General features: G+C 43.4%; 1 protein-coding gene across 6 annotated transcripts in view; it reads right to left on the bottom strand.

Annotated features, from left to right (window-relative positions):
- Positions 1-21,943, bottom strand: part of EXTL3 (exostosin like glycosyltransferase 3) — a 142,986-nt gene that overhangs the window by 51,398 nt on the left and 69,645 nt on the right. The window contains exon 1 of one of the 6 annotated variants that reach the window (XM_067039988.1): positions 10,906-10,982. The exons of 2 other annotated variants lie outside the window; for them this stretch is intronic. The gene's annotated coding sequence lies outside the window, so the exon portion shown is untranslated. Of the gene's footprint in view, positions 1-10,383; positions 10,637-10,905; positions 10,983-21,943 lie in introns of those variants that run through there. 3 more of the 6 variants (XM_067039990.1, XM_067039986.1, XM_059071334.2) reach the window with 3 other exon arrangements.

Genomic DNA, 21,943 nt, shown 5'->3' with positions numbered 1-21,943 from the left:
GAAAACTACAGATAAATCTCTCATGAGTATAGACAAAAAACACTGAACAAATATTAGTGAACAGAATTCAGTAATATATAAAAAGAATTGAATTATATTGCATTTAAATAGGGAAGTGTTATTTTATATAGTTAATCTTATCCAGAAGCATGAACATTCATTCTCTCCATTTATTCACACCTTTATTTCTATCAAATAGTTCTGTCATCCTCATCCCTGCCCCAATGTCTCATATTAAGTTAATTTGTATTTTACATAATTTACTCATCTGTTCTCCTGGTTTTCCACTGCAACAGCTCATTCTCTGGCTCCTTTTGCCACTCCTTAAATACAGTTGTTCCTCAGGGGTTTGTCCCTTGTCCTCTTCTCTCTTTATCTTCATCTACTGGAGCTTGCCAATAGCTTCAATTAGCACCCCCTGATTGGATGATTCTCAAATTTACCTCTCTAACCCTGATCTCGCTTCTGATATCTCTTCTCCAATAGTCAGCAACACAGACATCTACACCTCAATGTTCCAATGGCAGCAAGGGTACATCTCCTCTGAGTATAAGGAGGTTATATTAGTAAGTGTCTTCTGCCAACGAAGAGGGGAAAAGAGTTCAAAATACTTGTGCACAGAGATTTATCATTCAGATCATGGCCAATGCCCTACTTTCTACTCTCTCCCTAATCAAAATTTTTTTGCCGATAAATGGAAAGTAGAATTCTTCACATGTTAGCCACTCTCTTGAGGGCTTGGAACCAGCTATGTTCCTGGAAAGCTGAAATGGTAAGTAATTCAAGTCAAAAGTCCAGAAGATAAGCTGAGAAGTCATCTGGGGCTTAAGAGTTCTCATTCGGAGTTCTGCATATGCTTGTCTTGCCCCTTCATCTCCCCCCTCCTACGCCTCAACACACCTGTGCCCTCTACCATCTCTACCATCGCCTCCTCTTTGAGCGCCTTCTCTGCTAACATTCCTTGTCACCACGGCGAACTCTTCCGTCATCAGTGGGAACATTACCAGCAATGAGGACCTTGCTTTCAAGAGTCTGTTGATATAATAACCATCCTACTGACTCGACTTTTCCTCTTTTAAAACTAAAACACTCTGATATTGAAACTTCCTATCACGGATTTGGCATATCACTGTTTATTTAGGTATTCTTTAATGCCTTTCAACAAAGTTGTATAATCTTCTTCATTAAAAAAATATATAAATAAATAAACTGAACTAAAGTAAAACACTCAATGGAAGAGAGAAAGAAAACAGAAGGGAATAAATAGCTGGTTCCACTTGGGCTGCTGTTATGCATTACATCTGCAACGTATGAAGGGAGAGTGGAGCAAGAAGCAGAGAAGCTAGACACCTTCCAGATGTTCCCAAATGAAACCTTCAACTGACTTTAATATATTAAATAACTGTAATAACAGCTAACATCTATTGAATGTTTACTGTGTGCCAGGTTAGACCTACTGTATTCCTTCACACACTTAATCTTCACAAGAATCCTATGAAGTAGGTATTACTATTATTCCCAGTTTATACACAAGGAAACCAAAGCACAGAGGTTAGGTCATTTGCCCGGGGGCATCCATATTGAGTAAAACTTGGATTCAACCCAGTGACTCTAAGGCCCACACTCTCTCTGTCTTAACCATTATGATAAACTGCCTGTGATGTCAACTCAGGGAACACAGAGCACAGGCACATTATGCATAAATTAATTTTAAATTATCCATATTACTACAGATGTACTGTAACCACAGATAATGACAGTTATAATTAAAACACATGGTAATACTATTCCAAACCTGAAGTTAACCTTATATTCATCTTTGTTTATCTGCTAAACAAAACAAGAAAACAATATACTCAGAGTGAATGACCTACCTGTGCATCTGTGCAGGTAGTAGTACATGAGCCCATGAAGAAGGCAGAATCCTATTACAGCCCAGGAGCAGGTTCTACAGAACCGTTTGTACGTTGCTGCTATTACTGCCACTGCCACAACCCTTTCAAACTAGATAAAAATAGTTCTGTACAGAAAATCATTTCAATACGGTTGTTGAAAGCAGTATTTCAGAGATGTTTAAATACTATAACAACCCCAAAGAACATGATTTCCTGCTAAGCACAGGCATGACAAACAGCCTGTTACCTAGTACCTAGTTCAAAAATCAGGATGTTAATAAGCTAAACAAATTAAACAAACTAAAATAAATTTCCCAATACTAGCACTACTATCAAGACTCTGACTTCTCTCTTTTATGGTTCAAAATAACAAAAGGCACTTTCCAGGGAAGCTGACTGTTGTTAAAAAATGACTTGTAAAAACAATGTAGGCAATTCACAAGTTACAGGAGAGCGAGGTCATGTGTTTTTCGCAATACAACCACCACAGTTTATTTACTGTATAAATTTAACCTGGGTGTAAAACAAAGGAAATAAAAAGTTGTCAGCAATTAAAAACCAAAATCAGGTGAGAAAAACTGGTTGTGCTGGGTCTTCCCTGGTGGCGCCGTGGTTGAGAGTCCGCCTGCCAATGCGGGAGACACGGGTTCGTGCCCCGGTCCGGGAAGATCCCACATGCCGCGGAGCGGCTGGGCCCGTGAGCCGTGGCCGCTGAGCCTGCGCGTCCGGAGCCTGTGCTCCGCAACGGGAGAGGCCACAGCAGAGAGGCCTGCGTACCGCAAAAACAACAACAACAACAACAACAACAAAAAACTGGTTGTGCACTGACATACTGAGTTACGAGTCAAGATTATGATACAATCACAAAGAACCACAGAGTTGAGCCACCCTTATTACAGGGCTTTGAAAAAAAGGAAAAACAAGTATTGCTTGGACTCAAGAACAGATTTCTAGGTCCAAAGGTGTTCCACCTAGATGGAACACCTAGGCATCTGCTAGATGCCCCTAGCAGACACAAAAGGAGCTCACCAGTAAGTAAGAAGCGTTCCTTCCACTGCTCAACTGTGTATAGGTATTAATTAACAAGCAAATTAACATTCTTGATTAACCCAGGTCACAATATTGCTGCATTTAGTCAGCAGTAAACCTGAACCCAGAAGTCTCAACTCCCAGGATAAGTCCTCAATTGGAAAATTATGCCAATTCCTGTATCTGTTTCCCTTCCCACCAGTTTGATAACATCCCACAAATCAAAATCACATTGTTTGACAAGTCAGTTTTTAACTAGGGTTACAAATCAGATGCACGACTCAGCTAAGAATGTTTTCACATGATAAACCCAGGCCCACCAAACATTAACTGAATCAGAATTCCCAAGTATGGGGGGCCCAAGCTCCCGCAGTTTGACAAAGCTCTCAGGTGATTTTAATGCAGAGCACGCAACTCAATGAAACTCAAAAGTATTGGTCTAACAAAGAACTGATGACAATCCTCATTCAGACTGATAACATCTGAATCAATGTAATTATAGACAACTAAGTAAGTCAAAGAGCAATATACCTTATTCATGCAGGAGGTCTAGAGACTACATCATAGACTTTTGGAAGACGTGGGGGATAGACCTTTCACTTGTTGTAACTATATATATATATATATATACTTACAATGCACTCTAGATAACACACTTTACATATACTTTCTCATTTCATCCTCACATCAACCATCTTGGGGGTAGGCTTGCTTTTTCTACTTTGCAGAAAAATAAGTGTGAATCCCAAGGTTAGGTAACCTACTTAAGGCCATACAGCAAGAAGGTGAGGAGCCCAGATACAAATCCAGGTGTCGGAGCTGCACCCTGCTCCCCACGTGTTTACTATTTGTTTACTTAAAAGACTCATTTTGGCTTTGTTCATTTACAATAAGCATGTATTGCTTTCATAATTAAGAAAAATATTATCTTGCTGCAGTCACTTTGAAGTACACCACATTAGATTTTTCCATAAATAATGTGACAATTAGCTTTTTAGAAAAAAATAAAGTTGAATTCCTGCATGACAAACCAAATCCCAAAATAAGTCCCAGATGGATTCAAGAGGTAATTATAATAAATGAAACCACAAAAAGAACAAAAGGAAAACATAAATGTAATTTCATCACAAGGTAAGTACAGCCACTTTTACAGGAATCTAGGCAAAAGTGGAATCCATTAAAGTTCAACAAATCTAACTATATAAAAATCAAAGGCTTCTACATATATATATTTTAAGTTAAGATTCAGTGAAAAGATTGGTGGAAGCATTTACAACACAGCATCATTTTCACAGAAGTAAAAGCAATACGATAGTGGTCAAAGGACATAAGCAGGAAGCTACACAAAAACAAGGGGCCCAAATGCTAAACATTTTTAAATGTTTAATCATCCCAGCAATCAAAGAAGTACACATTTAAAACAAGACACAGAGACATTTGCCACCTATAAGTCAGCAAAGAATAGTAAAATTACAGTATCTGGTACTAACGAGGGTACATTCCCATACCCCGGTGCTGGGAAGGAGAACCGACACTCCTTTCTGGAGTACAATCTGGCCTTAAGCAATAAAAGCCCTGAAATGGTGCCTTCACTTTGACCCTACAATTCCACTTCCAGAAATTATTCTTAAGAAAGAATCATGAATGAGAAAAAAGATTTAATATCAAGAATGTCCACATTACAAAGTAAACCATTTAGTATAATAAAGTACGGTACATCTCTGTATTTCCACTGGCAGCTACAGTGACAGGTACTCTTATGTTGTATTAGTAGGAATGTAAACTTGCCATCTGCAACAATTAACAAGTCTTTAAAATATTCATATCTTCGACTCAGCAATTTCACTTTCTAGGAATGCATTCTATGTGAACAAAGATTTGTATTATTGATATAAAAATGTAATCACCAAGCATTCTTTATAATAGCAAAAAAATTATAAATGTCCAAGATTAGGAAGAAGGTTAAATATTAAGTATGATAAATCCTTGTCAATATGATTATCGCTCTGTCATTAATATGTTATCTCTCTGTCAATAAGCTTTTCAATCATTTTAAATCAAATGGGAAAATGTTCACAATATGTGAAAAATACAGATTCCACCGTATGTAAGGAGGAGGTGTAAAAACAGGTGGTTTTTTTAAATTTTTGTGTGTGTGTGTGGTATGCGGGCCTCTCACTGTTGTGTCCTCTCCCGTTGCGGAGCACAGGCTCCGGACGCGCAGGCCCAGCGGCCATGGCTCACGGGCCCAGCCGCTCCGCGGCACGAGGGATCTTTCCGGACCGGGGCACGAACCCGCATCCCCTGCATCGGCAGGCGGACTCTCAACCACTGCACCACCAGGGAAGCCCCAAAACAGGTTTTTTAAAATAAGATCTTCAGATAGATTTTGCTGAAGAATCTTTCTGGAACAGTCAACTTGATGTGCAAGTGCCTAGAGCATAAACTAATTTCTCTAAGGGTTTCCATTCCTCAAGAAAATAAGATTTTCACCTTATGCTATGGAGGCATACAATTGATATCATTAGTGCTCTAGCCTCCCTAAATGACACAGAAAACTCAAGTAGAAGTTTGCTAAGCAATACGTAAATCAGGTTTATGACTCAAGCATCCAACTTCAACCTGCATGGGCGAATTCAACTTGAGACTCCGATTCTGTCATCCCTTTATCATTACTACCATCTTTCTGATTCATCAGGCCCCCTAACTTCATAATTCCTGTCTTTCTTGACTCATATGTTTCTTATCCTTTTTAAACTCATAAACTAAAGGGGTAGACTATATGACCTCAAAGATCCTTTGAGATTCTAGGACCCCGCTGACTTACAACTGCTTTGCACACAAAAAGCACACACATACTGTTTACTGGTGGGGGAGGAGGGAAATATTACAAACAAATAAACTCAAGGCTATCCCCAAGACCTCCTTTTGTTTCACCTCCAAAATTTCAAGCATAATGCTTTCTTTTAAGGCCCCCCTTAATTTTCCACTGAATCCGATAATAATAATTTGGAGTCCTCACCAACTATCTTCTCCATTTTAAGCCACAATGCCTTTATACTTTACAGCTCCACTTCAGAAATAAAGAAAGTCAGGCTGGGAAGAGTAAGTCAAGGTTGGAAAAAACTCAGGATACAAAAAGATTTTATCAGTCTGGAATATCTAAGCAGATAACATTTAAAAGAGATAAAGGCAGCATTCAGCACTTAGATCCCAAAACTACAGGGAAATGATTTAGCTTAATAACAGCGCGCACACACACACACACACACAGAGTTGTGATTTTCGTTGACTATAATTTCAGTGAATCAAGAATACATGACTAACTAGGGAAAAAAAAAAACTGTCACCTATTTTTCCTGGTTTTTTTTTTTTTAAACAAAGTCTAGTGTCAAAAACAAAAGAGTAAAAGTTACCCCACTCTGCACTCTGACACTGTATACTGAATACTGTACACTGTGCTGAGTGCCACACTTTAAGAGGGACATTAACAAAGTGAATGCAGGGCAGAGGACTAAGAAATTGGTGAGTGGATTTGAAACTGTCAAATAAGAAACAGCTGAAGGAAATGGGGATCCACAGCCTGCGGAGTAGAAGACCTAGAAAAGGATGGTCATCTCAATGACCACAGAGGCCCTGAGAGGGAAGTAAATGAACCAAGGCGGCCGGCAGAGACCTTAGCAAAGTGGAGAGCACATTTAGCACCTAAGGGAGATTACTACCGTCAGAAATGTAAGCTCTGCATCACCAAAGCCTATAATTTTTTCTCAAGAAAAGCCAGAAAATGAGATTTTTATGTGAAATCTCTGCATTTCTAAAAGCTGGCTCCCAATGTAAGTCTTTGTGTAAGTTGGGTGGCCAAATGGTAGGTGCACAGGCCTTACTTGATCCATGCACACTAATTTGCAACTCGTGTCTTGGGAAACATGATGGCTGTCTTCCAACATCTGCAGAACTGTCAGAGGGAAAAGGAATAGACTTGTTCTACACAGCCCTAAAAGGTGACACAGAGAGGCAAACTGCAGCTCAATAAGGAAAAGCGTCCTAAAAACTAGGCTGCAAATTAGAATGGGCTGCCCAAGGAGCTTCACATCACCGTAAGTATTCAAAGAGGGACAGGTCAGTAAATGTTATTGGCCAATTCAAGAATGCTGCCTCTTACTACATGTGGTCCAATAACTAAACCTCCCCAAGCCTCAGTTTTCTTTCCTACCTTCCTCCTCCCTCAAAAAAAAGGAATACTGTAACATTTAGCCTCTTATCTCTCAGTTACTATAAAGATCAAAATCTATGTGAGAAAAAAAAATATATGAAAGTATGATATGATCGCCAAGAACTATAGTAATTTAAGACATTATTGTAATCTACCATCATAATGTATTTATGTATGTCTTATCTCTCTTACTATACAGGCTAAGGGCATATTCCAAATCTAATTCATTTTTTTAAATTCCTCACTCAGAGTACCAAATATTTGTTGAAAAAGGTTTTAAAGGAAGTTGGAGGGTTAAAATGATGACAATATAAGAGGATAAGATAAACAGTCAACAAAGCAAACATCCAGGGGGTTAATCATTAATAACACTGACCAGTCTAAAAGGTATTGGGCACAGTCAAACCGAGAAATACACAAAAGGAGCAACACGTGTGTGAAGGGGCGACACTCTAAGGCAGGCATTAGCAAACTACAGCCAGCTGCCTGTTTTGTAAATAGAGTTACATTAGAATACAGCCTTGCTCATTCAGTTATAGGTTGCACGTGCGTATTATTGTATGTACATACTGTATATATGTATTATATATCAATATATGTTGTTTTCAGTCTACAACAGCAGAGCTGAATAGTTGCAAAGCCTAAAATACTATTTGGCTGTTAACAGAAAAAGCTTGCCCACTTTTCTGTAAAAGTACTCCCAGGTTACAAACCACAGAATGCTGAGACATAGTTCATCTTCCCTATGGCTCCATCCCTGCGATTTTTATGGGTCATTTTGGTACACGTGAGCAAAATCCTACACTAAACATGACCTAAGAGCAGAGGAGGTAAATATGTCACTGAATGGGGTCTTCATATTCCTCTTATATACCCAAGATTATAAATTTTTTTTTAACACTGCTTCTTTTCCACCTAGTAATATCACCAAAGAGATCTGAAAATCTCCAGGTGTACAAGGAGTGTGGGACTGGTTCAATCAGGAAAAGACCACGCTTAGAGGTGAGCCTCCCCGTCTCTCTTGAGTTCTCGAACTCCGTCTATTTCAAGGAACCTACAAATAGATGAAAAATCCGTTCTTTCCTCTTATTTACCCTATCATTACCGGTTCTCAAAAGAAACAGCTGCTGAAAATTAAGAGGAAAAAACAAAAATGAAGATAAATATGTTAACAGAAGTTTTCTAAGCTAAACTTAGTATCCAGCAGAAACTAGTGCACAGTTTTACGACTTTATGAAAGGTTCATATTCCTTGCCTCACTCTGAAGTAATTATATGCAAAGACATTCAAGTCTCTACCAACAGCAGATCCGGAGGGATCTTCGCTTTTCTCCTAATACCTGAATCTCCTTCTGCTTCAGGCAGTATCTCTGACCCTCCTCCACGGGACCATCTACCAGTCTTGGCTCAGTTAGGGACACACACACACACACAGACACACAGCCAAGGCCTCACTCCTACACCACCCTTCAGTGAGTTTTCATTCAACACCTAGCCTAAAGCCCTGAGGGAAAGGGCAGGTCCTTATCTAATCCCCATACATTCTTCTGATGGCGGCAAGCCATCCTTTGAATCTCCCCCCTTCACCCTCTGGAAGTCTACTTCTCAGACCTAACTTTACCCCTGACTCATTTCTCTCAAACCTGTTTGCTTAAACTCTTTGTATTCACAGGTTAAAACTCTGAGGCCTAATCATAAAAAGATTCCAACTACACACGCTAAGCAGGTTTTCTTCGCCTCAGTAAAGTGAGGCGTGGGGACCTGAAGACGCAAGCTCGGCAATCGTCTGTCCAGTAGGTATGCCCCCCGCAGAGCAGTGGCCATCTCTCCAAGTATTAAATAAACCATGTTTCAAGTATTCTGAAGATCCACGATTCGAATCCTCTTCGGGAAAGCACTGAGGCCAGTTTCCCTCATATCAATATTTATGCGTACTAACGACTCTTCACAGGCAGAAGATCAGGAAATTCCCACAGGAAAAGGTATTTTTAACACACCAAGTATGAGTTGAAGAACATGAGTCTTTTTTTCACCCTGAAATATTTAAAAGTCCCCCTGGTAAAAGTTGGTGAGAAGGCTGAGCTCCACTCAACACTATCAGGACCACCCAGGTTACGATCCCAGGCACTCAGTACAGTTAGAATAACTGAACCAGAGTGCGAGACACTGGCTGAGCAAAACGGGGGGAAAGGCCGTCTTCGTGACTACACTGCACAGATTTTTTAAAAAACGAAAGAAAACATGGGGAGCCCAGCCTTCAAAACCGAAGCTACCTAAATTGGAGAAAGAAAGCGAGAAGAAATATAAAGGGACCTCTTAGATAAACCACATACGGGGAAAAAAACTGGACATGTGCTCTGCCTCTCCTCCTCCAAAGGAGTGGAACCGAGAGGACTTGATGTGAAGCCCCTTAGAATTTCTGAAAAGAAAACAGCGGGGAGGAATCCACCAAAACATAAAAAGGTTCTGAACCACTGGCTCAACGTGGAGAAGAGAAAGCCTCTCTGCAGTCTGGCAGCCCTGCCCGGTCTCCACAGGGTTCCGGATTCGCACTGAACCGTGCCGGGCAATCCAAATAACTCGGCTAAGATTTCAGTCGTGTAGACGCGCACTCCGCAGCCCCTCTCCTGCCCAAGCAGCGCTGGGCCCATCGCTTCAGAGCCTGGGCCCCAGAGCCCCAGAAGCACAGAACAGCAGCACCTGGACCCTTGGGCAGGAAGTGGCTATTCTGACTGTGGGCTCCTCATGAAAGGAGGTGAGCCTGGTGAAAAGAGCCAGAGGAAGAGCAGCTGCTGGCGGCTGTGTGTGAATGCAGTGGAAAACAGACCTGGGAGTGCGTGCACGCAGAAAAGGGGAGGGGGGCAGTCCGGGAGGCCCCTTCATGGACCGAAGATGCTCTGCACAAACAGCTGGACAAACACAGGGGGGAAAGGAGGGGAGAGGGCTGCACAGCTGAGGCCGAGCCTTTAGAAAAAGGGGTGGAGGTGGATGCGAGGTAACTGGGACTATAGGGGGCGTCTGGGGGTGGGGAGGTCGCGTTTAGACCCCCCCATACTCCCGAGGGGGCCCGTTACTCGTTACCCACCCCCCTCGCTGGTGCCTAAGGCTCTGGAAGTCTTCTCCCGAGACGTCTGGGAAGGCCTACTCAGAGGCTGCACGACCCCGCCGCACCGGGCAGCAGCCTCTTGCCGTCCCCCGCGACCCCAAAGCCGCCGGACCCGGACGCGGCCGGACCCGGGATCCCTACCACGAGCCCCTTCCGGGCTGCCGCCCCTGCTGCTCCGGGCTCCCGCCGCCGCCAGGAGTCCTACCGGCTTCCAGTTCAGGGACGAGCCGCCACCGCCGCCTGCGCGAGACTCGGGTTCCCAAAAGCCGCTCTCGCCGCCTGCAGCCCGCCTTCCAGGCCGCGCCGGATCCCCAGCTCCCCCTGCAGGCTGGCAGCCATTTCCGACCAGCGCCGGCGGAACTTGCCGAAGTGCGCCGCGCCGGAAATGGCCGAACCCGGGCGCTTGCGAGCGGGGGGGTGGGGTCGGGGTGGGAGTCGGGGTGGGGGCGCGGGGGGAGCGTGGGGGGCGGGGAGTGGGCGGTGGGCGGTGGCAAAGGGGGCGTGGCGGGGGCGTCAGCAACTTTGCCGACCGCGCCCGAAGGGCCGCCAAGGCCTTGGGCAGAGCGAGCGGCCGCGCTGGGGATTGTGGGAGACGCCCGCGGGGAGGAAGCGCGTGCCCGCCCTTCTGGGCCCTCAAACCCGCGTCCTACCAATGCCCCTTACCCTTTCCGAAAAACCTCTCCGGGGGGTGCGAAGAGAATGCTCCCGCCGGTTCTGGATGGCGTTCTGACTCCAGAACCTCAGCCGCTTGGTGCGGCCCGGTGAACTTTAGGTCTAAAAATAAAGCCATCCCCACAGAAAAGGCCTTCCTCGATGAGCTGACCGGTCTCCGGCAATGGTCTGGAGTTGTGAAACACTGTGATTATTTAACAACAAAGAAAAGGCCGGATGGCGTGAATGCCTAGGAAAAAAAATCCCAGGGCTTTGCAAAAACAATCGTTTAGTCCAGTCGTGTTGGCGTGATCAACCAAAACTGGGAGGAAAAGGCGATGCCGTTTGAAATACTTAAGAGCCAACCCCTGTGAGCGGAAAAGCGCACATATTCCTACGGCCCTAAGAGACGCGTCGCTGTCAACTTCCACACTTGCAAAGTCAGGACAAAACTTTTTGTTTAACTGAAATGATGGGAGTGGGTGAAGGAACTCCACCAATCCTGAAAGACACACCTGATTATTAATGTTCACTCAGGAATGCGTTTAAGCCATTATTTAAAATCCGTAAACGCAATATGATCTAAGATCAAATTTGCTTCAACTTTTTTTAAACATGCTTTTAATTTCCAAAGGGCGGGGCTTCTACGCCAGGGTTTTCCAACCAGGGAACCCGACACACACCAGGACCCAAAGAAGCTGGGGAGGCAAGGCAGGGGCGGGCTGGGATCCCCGTACTTGGGTGGTCTTTATGTTAGACAAACGGCATGCCCTGAGACCCCTCCACAGCTGCCCTGTCTCATCCACACACCTTTCCTGGTGGAGCCCAGAGGCTGACATGGGACAGTTTGGGCTAAGGCTTCCATTTGCAAAACAAAACTTTTAAAAACCTAGCAACCTGCTCTCCAGAGAACACTCTTCATCTCCCCAAACCCATCCACCCCTCCTTTTTCTGATCCCCCTTTTCTCTCTTTCCTGACATCTCCTTACTCTTCCCTCTCACCACACTCTTACCTCTCCTTTTCCCTTTATTACTAAGGATAAACTTAAACCATCAAAGTCGTACCACTGTCATATATGTAAAAGAACAACCCCTTTCTGGGCTTCCCTGGTGGTGCAGTGGTTAGGAATCCGCCTGCCAAGGCAGGGGACACGGGTTTGAGCCCTGGTCCAGGAAGATCCCACATGCCGCGGAGCAACTAAGCCCGTGCGCCACAAGCACTGAGCCTGTGCTCTAGAGCCCATGGGCCACAAGTGCTGAGCCCATGTGCCACAGCCACTGAAGCCCATGTGCCTAGAACCTGTGCTCCACAGCAGAAGCCTGCACACCACAGGAAGAACAGCCCCCGCTCACAACTAGAGAAAGCCTGCCTGCAGCAACGAAGACCCAACACAGCCAAAAATAAAGTAAATAAAATAAATTTATCACACACACAAAAAAAATCCTTTCTAACTTTTACCAATTTTGTTGAGAAAAGTTGGAGGCAGGGAAGCAAAAATCAAAATGCTATAAAAATCAAAATAAATGAAATGAAAATGGGGAAAACTGTTCTGTTACCCAAATATCAAGAATAGCCTAAAGTTGTTTTTTTTTTTTTTTTTTTTTACTTCACATTTCATCTTCTTGGCTCTCCTCCAAAGGTCTGTGGCAGCAGGCAGAAGTCTGGCAGTGTGGGAGGAGACGCAGCAGAAGCCCAGAAGCCAGGGCTGGTTCATCACCAAGCACTGGTTCACCTCCACGCGGACAAGAGAGGGCCTGCAGATAGCTGCTTCCTGGCGGACTCATCCTAAATGTCTTCTTCTACATCTGAGTGACTTAACATTGCTGCCCCTAACGCCGACTTATTTGATGCCAACAATAGTTCAAGATTTAGGGTGAAAAAGGATACCCAACCAAAATTTGGTCGAACCTTGACATCCCCAGAGCCCTGGGTGCTGCTGAGCACCTGCCTCCTTTGGATCTTGTGAGCCTCTTTTCTCCCACAGTTCATCTCTCTAGCTATGATGTGGGCCACTTTCTTTTCCTCTCCGCATTCTCTTCCTAGCATCTTCTCAACCTCGAAGCAGATCCCTCACGGCATCGCCCCAGTCCCTATTTTCCAGCTGCACTGGAGACATCACCGTCATCATCCTACGAATACCTATTTTATGAATACTAAGCTAAACCCTTTGTTGGCATTGTCTCATTTAAATCCTTGCAGGGTGATATCAGCTTACTGATAGGGAACTGACATGTCAAGAGGCTAAATAAATAAGGTGCTCAAGGTCACAGAGTGAAGTGCAAAGTACAGACGGAACTCCAAGTCTCCCCAACTTCAAAGTCAATATTCTTGACCAGAACAATCTGGTTGTCTCACTAGCACCTTAAGCTTAATGTATCCCACACTGAACTCATCTTTATCCCTTCCCCCTATGCTCTCCTCAAATGCCCTTATTTATAGTAGTGTGACCATTATCTTTCTTAACATAGAAACTCAAAACCTGGCTTTTTTTTTTTGGTTACACCATGCAGCTTGCAGGATCTTAGTTCCCTCAGCAGTAAAAACACCAAGTCCTAACGACTGGACCAACAGGGAATTCCCCTGGTGTCATCTTTGACATCTCTCTTTACCTGCACGTTAAATCAATTTTCAAGACTTAAAGCCTTGACATGTAGGATCTCTACAATCTGTCCCCTGCAGTCTCACACCTAGTTCCCGGCTTCAAGTCCTCTCCTGGGCTGTTGCCTTACTATTTTAAGCTCTGGCTCAGGAAATACAATCACATTCACAGGGGCTCTCCTCAGGAAAGAAAGCCAAGACAACAGGACATACAATGAAGCTCATTTCGCTGATATGAGACCTCTCAGTATTGTGACCTTTTACAACATATTGTAGGCTTCTAATAGCAGGAGCCTATGGGTCTTCTCTCTAAAGCGTGGTCATAGGGACTCAGCAGTGCCCAGTCTCTTTATTTTTGGTTCCAAATTTAAATTCCCAGAAAAGAGACATGACTGGCCTGGCTTGGGTCCCTTCTTTTCCACCCCTCAATCTATCAGCCTTGGTTGAGCATCAGGTGAACCTTGTCTAAATATAGCAGTTGGAGCCTCTCCTATAAATAGGGCTTGTTCCCAGAAAAGGAGGCATACACCACTCATTCATTTGTTCATTCATTCATTCATTCCATCAATAAGTAGCTGAGCACATACCAAAATATATGCAAGGTTCTTTCATATATACAAAATGTCTAGAACATGACCCTGCCCTCATGCCATGAAAGTCACAACATAAAAAGATAAGGAATCAGACTTCCCTGGTGGTGCAGTGGTTAAGAATCCGCCTGCCAATGCAGGGGACATGGGTTCAAGCCCTGGTCCAGGAAGATCCCACATGCCATGGAGCAACTAAGCCCGTGCGCCTCGGCTACTGAGCCTGTGCTCTAGAACCCACAAGCCACAACCACTGAGCCCGCGTACCACAACTACTGAAGCCCGCGTGCCTAGATCCCATGCTCCGCAACAAAGAGAAGCCACCGCATTGAGACGCCCACGCCCTGCAACGAAGAGTAGACTAGACCCCGCTCACCGCAACTAGAGAAAGCTCGCGCACAGCAACGAAGACCCAACACAGCCAAAAACAAACTAATTTTTTAAAAAAATAAGAAATCACTAGAAAAAATCATAACAATATTCACCCTTAAGAGACCATCAATCCAATTATATGAAATGGAAGATAATTTACCACACCGTATATAAGCCTCTGGTGGTAAAAGTAATCAGTACTAACATGTACATGTTCAGCAAAACCAGTCCATGGCAGCACCACTAGGAACAGACAAAAACAGACAGAAACAGAATAAAAACTACCCAAATGTCCATCAGCGGTAGACTAAAGTATAGTGTATTCACACAATGCAATACTTTACAGCAAATGAGAATGAATGATTTGCAAATATACACAACAAAATTGATGAATGTCTCAATGTTTAGCAAAAGAAGCCAGACATGAAAAAGTATATAGGGTATGATTCCACTCATAGAAAATATGAAAACAAGCAAAACTAACCTACTCTTAGGAAGTAGTTACTAGAGGGGAACAAAAGGGGCTGCGTGGGCGCTGGTCCTGCTGTTTCTTGAGCTGGGTGCAGTTACACAGGTGCGTTCAGTGTGTCCCAATCCATCAGGCTGTACACTTATCATATGTGTCCTTTTCTATATGTATGGTATCCTTTAATTTAAAAAGTTTTTAAAATTAAGTAATTAATGGTTAAGGCAAGGAGCCTTTAATCACCCTTGAACGCTGTTGCTATGATTACCCTAGAGATGCCAATTACTGCTGGCCCCATCTGCCACCTTCTTAGAGACCCTAAACCCTGTCAGCCTCTGGAAAGAGCCGCCACTCCTACTGCACGGCGTCCTGCCCTCCAGCCCCAGCTGATTGGACTTGCTCTCACCTAGACACTTGGGAGCCGGACACTTTGAAGCTGAGTCAGGTGATAGAGAGTGCTTCAGCTAAGAAATTGCACAGATTTGAGGCAAAGAATTTCTGGACATATGCACAGTGATAAGCAAAGAAAGCTGATCTGCAGAAAATAGAGACAATACACAGAAGAAAGCAAACAAACCTGTGGGAGATGGAGGGACACGCCCCGAGAGGCTGCTTACTCCCCAGCTCTGGTACGCATGCGCCCCAGCTCTGGTACGCATGTGCCCCAGCTCTGGTACGCATGCGCCCCACCTGCCACTGGGTATCCATCCGATTGCTCATGTAACCATACTAGCACAAAAAAGAAAACCTTACTTATTTAAATTAGTGTGAATAGGTTTGTTTGTGGCACGTATTATCTCATTTAGTCCCTATGACAACCCTACACAGTAAGTACCATTACGATTCCCATTTCTCGAATGAGAAAACGGAAGCCCAGAGAGGACAAGTAACTTGCGCAAATCACACACCCGGTAGGTGATGGTGCCAGGATTTGGACGCAAGCAGTCTGATCCCGGAGCCTGAAATCTTAACAACTTGACTACACTGCAGTGCGAGGGAAATGCTGAAAATGGCAACGTGAATTGCATGTTGCGTTAATGGATTTAACTAAGGCATCTGATTCTGTTAAATGGAGAAATGATTTTAAAAAAAAAAGATTTAAAAACTGGCTGCCTGAAGAAGTTGGTAAGCACTTCTTTTTTTTTTTTTTTTTTTTTTTGCGGTATGCGGGCCTCTCACTGTTGTGGCCTCTCCCGTTGCGGAGCACAGGCTCCGGACGCACAGGCTCAGCGGCCATGGCTCACGGGCTTAGTTGCTCCGCGGCATGTGGGATCTTCCCGGACCAGGGCACGAACCCGTGTCTCCTGCATCGGCAGGCGAATTCTCAACCACTGCGCCACCAGGGAAGCCCGGTAAGCACTTCTTTCACGAGGGAATTACAGTTTTGAGTTGCAGATGCCAGAGAAACATAAAATGCGTATAATGTGACAAATTATACTAAGTTAGACTGAGTTTTCTTATACCAGGAAATTGTTTATTTAAAAAATTTCAGCAAAACGCTTTCTTAGCAGGTCCCCACCGATTACCTATTTTCCCCAAAATGTTAATACCGAGGAGAAGGGAGTTTTCGTGCTATGGAAGGAGAAATTTATGATAAAAGTTACTTCAAGTCTCAGGGAGGGAGGTGCCCGTTGTCACTTTCCACGATGATGGCCAGGCCCACAGTCCACTCAGCAAAGCTTCTAGATCAATCACAACCAAGCCATTGGTGACCCCCAGCAACCTTCAAAAGGTACGATTCAGGAATTATCAGCCAGTTTAAGTCAGATAAGAACTTGTTCTCTCTGTAATGCTTTGATTTTAAAAGAAAGTGCTGACAACCGCTACTCAAGATCTTTTCTATATACGATTGAGCGATTTTGTGGCTTATATTTAGAACAAGGCATGACAATTTCTAGATTAGAGTTCCAAGGTTACTCTTCTCTTTGGTCCATCAATACCAAAAAAGACAAAAGGTCATCTTCTGAGGCTCCGCGGATAGCACTCTTTAGCCTGCTAAATGGCTCAGTCTGAAAGTCCTTGCTTTGAAGTTAAAAAGAGGCTGTTTTGTCATCTGGCAAAAGGTGGGACAGTTTGGCTGGTTTGCGATAATTTGTAGTAAGAACACTGAGTTAACCTGAGGTCCAGAACAAAGCACGTATTATAGTCAAAAAGAGGATTTAACTCGTTTCCTCACTACCTTGCACGTGGCTGTGAAAAATAAGTTTTGCTAATAGGAACCTACTGTAGAGCACAGGGAACTCTACTCAATACTCTATAATGGCCTATATGGGAAAAGAATCTAAAATAAGAGTGGCTATATGTATACGTATAACTGATTCACTTTGCTGTACATCTGAAACTGACACAACATTGTAAATCAGCTGTACTCCAATAAAATTTTTTTTAAAAAAAGAAAAATAAGTTTTGTACTAGTTTCACATCAGGAACCTTAGCCTGAGGCAAACCTGTTGTCTACACAAGACATGTAATCTGTAATGACCAATTAACATTCTAAAAGTTAGTTATTGTCCCTCAAATATAATGTATCTGTCTATCTCTAAGTTCCCTTCTTCCCTCAAAAGCCTTCTCCCCTGTGCGTTTTTATTCTCTGCTCACCATGTCAGCACAGCTTTGCCGAGGCAGTCACATTGGACGATCAGTAGATATAAAAATGCCATCAAAATTTCCTAAGCTTGCTCCTGGAAGTTCCAAATAGTGATGCAAATGTTCCCAAAGGCAAATATACAGGCACCTAACATTTGCCCTAAATTAGGCCAGTGAGTAGTAAAAATGTGCCCAGTTAGGTACAACATGCCAAACATGGCATGAATGACTAGTTGAAGACCTTAATGCAGTGAGAGCTATAATAACCAGAAAAAAGACAAGTCAGGCCAAGCACTGATGGCTGAGTTCCAATGTCACATTTGTAGGCAGCTCCATGACTCCAAAATTGTCCTAATACCAAAAGTTACTCATAGATTCAAAAAATCAACTGCTCACTACTTTCACTTAAAAATGCTTCCCGTAAACAAGGCATTCCAACTGAAAATTAGCCAAGTGTCTTAGAGGTACTTAAAGAACATCAATTAACATCTTAGTTAACCAATTTGGCTGGAAAATCAAAATTGAAAGAGCAATCTCCAAATGCAATCTTGCTCAAAACTTTAAAAATATATAACTTTTTAATAACATATGGGTTTATGTATTTTTTAAGTAGTTTCTGCCAACCAGATTTTTCAAAAGAAAAATGTGGAGATTTTAAACCAATTCACAAAGGTTTGCAACAAGATTTTATTAAAGAGAAATACTATTTTCCCAAATATTCCTAAATACGAATTCTCAACCTAAATAGTGAGAGCGTGATGCTAGCGGTCCCAGTCAATCCCAGAACAAAATAATCATTGACCCCTTCCTCAACCCAAGCCTTCAGAAGCCTTGCAAAGACTATGCCACAGGTCAAAAATGGAACCAAATGAAAGTGTGACCACATTTCTACAAATACATCAATTCTGTGGTCCAAAACTAACAACCCAAAGCTCAACTCTAATGGATAATGTCAGATTATTTCACCCTCTTGTTACAAAGGGACACACATCATTACGTTGTATAGGTTATGAAGAAAAGCATAACCGTAAGGCGAAGAGGTGATTATTTAGTAAAAGGATGGCTGACATAAGTGACGTAAATAATCCAGAAATATTTTAACCATATGTGAAAAATGCTAAGTATGAAAATCCTTTAAAAGTTCAAATACTACATGCATTTGTATAATTTTTATGTACATTTAACTGTTTCAATGATGCTCAATATTTCCTTATATTTCATATTTAATTAGCTTAAACAATAAGCATATAAATGTTAGTAGGTACATAAATTAATAGCAAAAAAAATCACAAAAACTGATAAATTAAATATTTGCCAACTCTATGGCTTCCTTCCAGCTCATGAGCACAATTTTATAAAATTGCTATCTTTATGTATCGACCATTTCCATTTCTCCTTTTTTCGCTTACTTTGAATGGACTAGTATGTGTTTCTACATGATTCTCATAGTCATCTCTAAAGACATTCCATGTCTGTCTCAGTGGTTCCTGAATGACAGTTTTTAGAGCAAGGTCAAACGAAGTTTTCATCGGTCTACAGTTAAATGAGAAAAGCCAAGACAAGTTAGTGAGTTTTTAATAAAGCTAAACTTATTCAATCGAAAAGATTGTCCTTTGAGATTATGTCCTTTCCCTTTTCCTGTGTTAACATGTGTTTTTATGAAATGATGGTAATGGTAAAGGGCAGTTTTTTCTTTATCTTCCTTATGTGACAAAATACTGAAACACACCTATTTTGCTCCCTACCACTACCAGTTATTTTTTATTTTACGGGTCCGTTAAATCCAAAAGTCAGCTAACTACCAGGCTGTCTAAATATCCCCCTTCATGGCGTTTTAAAGTATGAGCCCTGGGCTTCCCTGGTGTCGCAGTGGTTGAGAGTCCGCCTGCCGATGCGGGGGACACGGGTTCGTGCCCTGGTCCGGGAGGATCCCGCATGCCGCGGAGCGGCTGGGTCCGTGAGCCATGGCCGCTGGGCCTGCGTGTCCGGAGCCTGTGCTCCGCAACGGGAGAGGCCACAACAGTGAGAGGCCCGCATACCGCAAAAAAAAAATAAAAAATAAAAAATAAATAAAGTATGAGCCCTCACAGACACACTCCAAAAAATGTTTGTGGAAAGACTCCTGTGGCAGCAGACCTCCAAAATGTCCCCAATGATCCCTGCCCCTCGTATTCACACCCTTGTGGTCCCCTCCCACTCTGTACCAGGGATGGTGTGTGTGTGACCAAGAGGACACAGGAGAAGTGATGACATATCGCTCCTGAGATTAAGTTATACAAGGCTTTTCAGCTTTCACCATGGTTTCTCTCTTTCTTCCATCCCTCACTCTGGAAGAAGCCAGCTGCCATGTCATGAGCAACACTACAGAGAGGTCCTTGTGATAGGGAACTGTGGCTTCCTGCCCAAAGCCAGGTGAGTAAAACTGGGCGCAGACCACCCCAGCTCCAGTCAAGCCTCTGGATGACTGCAGCCTAACAGGAGACCCTGAGCCAGAACGGCCCAGCTAAGCTGCTGCTGAATTCCTGACCTACAGACATTGAGATATAATAAATAGTTGTGTTTTAAATGACAAAGTGTGAGGTAATGCGTTAGGGAACAATAAATAACTAATGCAACTCCTTTATCCTTTTTCAGCTACAGGATGAACAGCTCTCTAGCCCCAACACAATGCCAAAACTGCTTAACATGTATTCATGCCTACACTGGGAGAGAGAGGATTAGTGAGGGCTTGTGATCTCCATTACTCTGGCTTTAGTTTGCTTACATCGACTTTTTCCTTATCCGTTGCTTTTTCTACTTTCTCATATTGACCTAAGTACTCAGTAAACTGAAGAACCCATCTCTAGCAAGGGAATCAGTTCTACAAATCTGTAGGCTTAGTTAAAGGAATCATCCTATGTAAATATGGTATACTATTTTAGAAATCTGGTAAATTTCTATTGACAGAATCCCTCACCTTGGCTGTCAGATCTTTACAAGCCCATCCTTATCGCAACAGATGGGCATGTCTCACATTCACAGAGAAAGCAGAAGCAACAGACATGATCTCTTTTAAATTCCGTCTTCCCACTTTTAAACCTATCTATAAATATTGGGGTGAAAAATTATTATTTTAGGGGCTTCCCTGGTGGCGCAGTGGTTGAGAGTCCGCCTGCCGATGCAGGGGACGTGGGTTCGTGCCCCGGTCCGGGAAGATCCCACGTGCCGCGGAGCGGCTGGGCCCGTGAGCCATGGCCGCTGAGCCTGTGCGTCCGGAGCCTGTGCTCCGCAACGGGAGAGGCCACAACAGTGAGAGGCCCGCGTACCGCATAAATAAATAAATAAATAATTATTATTTTAGCAGCTGATGTCAGAGCTCCTCTTAGAGATAGAAAATGCCTTATTGAGGAAACTACCTTGATATGAACGCTTGAAGTATGAAAAAAGAAAGCTAGACTTAACAGTAAAACTGAAGAAAAGAGATAGCTAAACAAAGCTTAACATAAAAAGAAAGAAAGAAAAAAAAAGACCAAGGAGATGAGGACTGAAAGAGAGCAAAAGGAGAGGAAATGGGAGGGGGATAAGGAGAAATGGGGCTCAAACAACAGCGTGGGAGGTAAAAGCTTGGGGAGAGAGCTCCAGGGACAGCGGAGCTGAAAGTAGGTTTAAAATAGAAATATCTATTATTGGACTTTACATTGTGTGTGTTGCTAAGGACATAAAATTCCCTAAGCCTTCAGTAATATCTGACACATGCACAAATGCCTTAGGTGAGTGATTTGGGCAGAAATCCAGGAAAAAAAGATCGGGGGCGGGTCTGAGTTCTACAACTGGGTCAGCGTGGAACCAAGGAAAAAGAACAAGGGAATTGAGTTACAAGTGAGATGAAGAATTTAGTGGAAGCAGAAACGCAAAAGCCAAAGGAACCATAATATCAGCTCCCAGGGGCTTCCCTGGTGGCACAGTGGTTGAGAGTCCGCCTGCCGATGCAGGGGACACGGGTTCGTGCCCCGGTCCGGGAGGATCCCACGTACCGCGGAGCGGCTGGGCCTGTGAGCCGTGGCCGCTGAGCCTGCGCGTCCGGAGCCTGTGCTTCGCAACTGGAGAGGCCACAACAGTGAGAGGCCCACGTACCGCAAAAAAAAAAAAAAAAAAAAAAAACCAGCTCCCAGGAATTAACAGAAATCTTGGAGCAGGCATTGAACTCCCCAATGGATGTGGGATGGGGACAAGCTGATTTCAACACTTAAATCTCAAAAGAGAATGCTACTTTAGCTGACATCTGGGTACATATTCACGGATTCTCCTCTCATCTGTTCTGGCTTTTGACAAAGAAGTCCCAAAGTGGCACTATTCTTTTTTTATTATTATTTAATTATATATTTATTTTTGGCTGCGTTGGGTCTTTGTTGCTGCATGCGGGCTTTCTCTAGTTGCGGCGAGCGAGGGCTACTCTTCGTT

The sequence above is a fragment of the Kogia breviceps genome, chromosome 8, assembly GCF_026419965.1.
Source record: "Kogia breviceps isolate mKogBre1 chromosome 8, mKogBre1 haplotype 1, whole genome shotgun sequence".
NCBI classification, from domain to species: domain Eukaryota; kingdom Metazoa; phylum Chordata; class Mammalia; order Artiodactyla; family Physeteridae; genus Kogia; species Kogia breviceps.
Note: the sequence above shows the minus strand (reverse complement) of the source record. Positions and strands in the feature narration are given on the sequence as shown.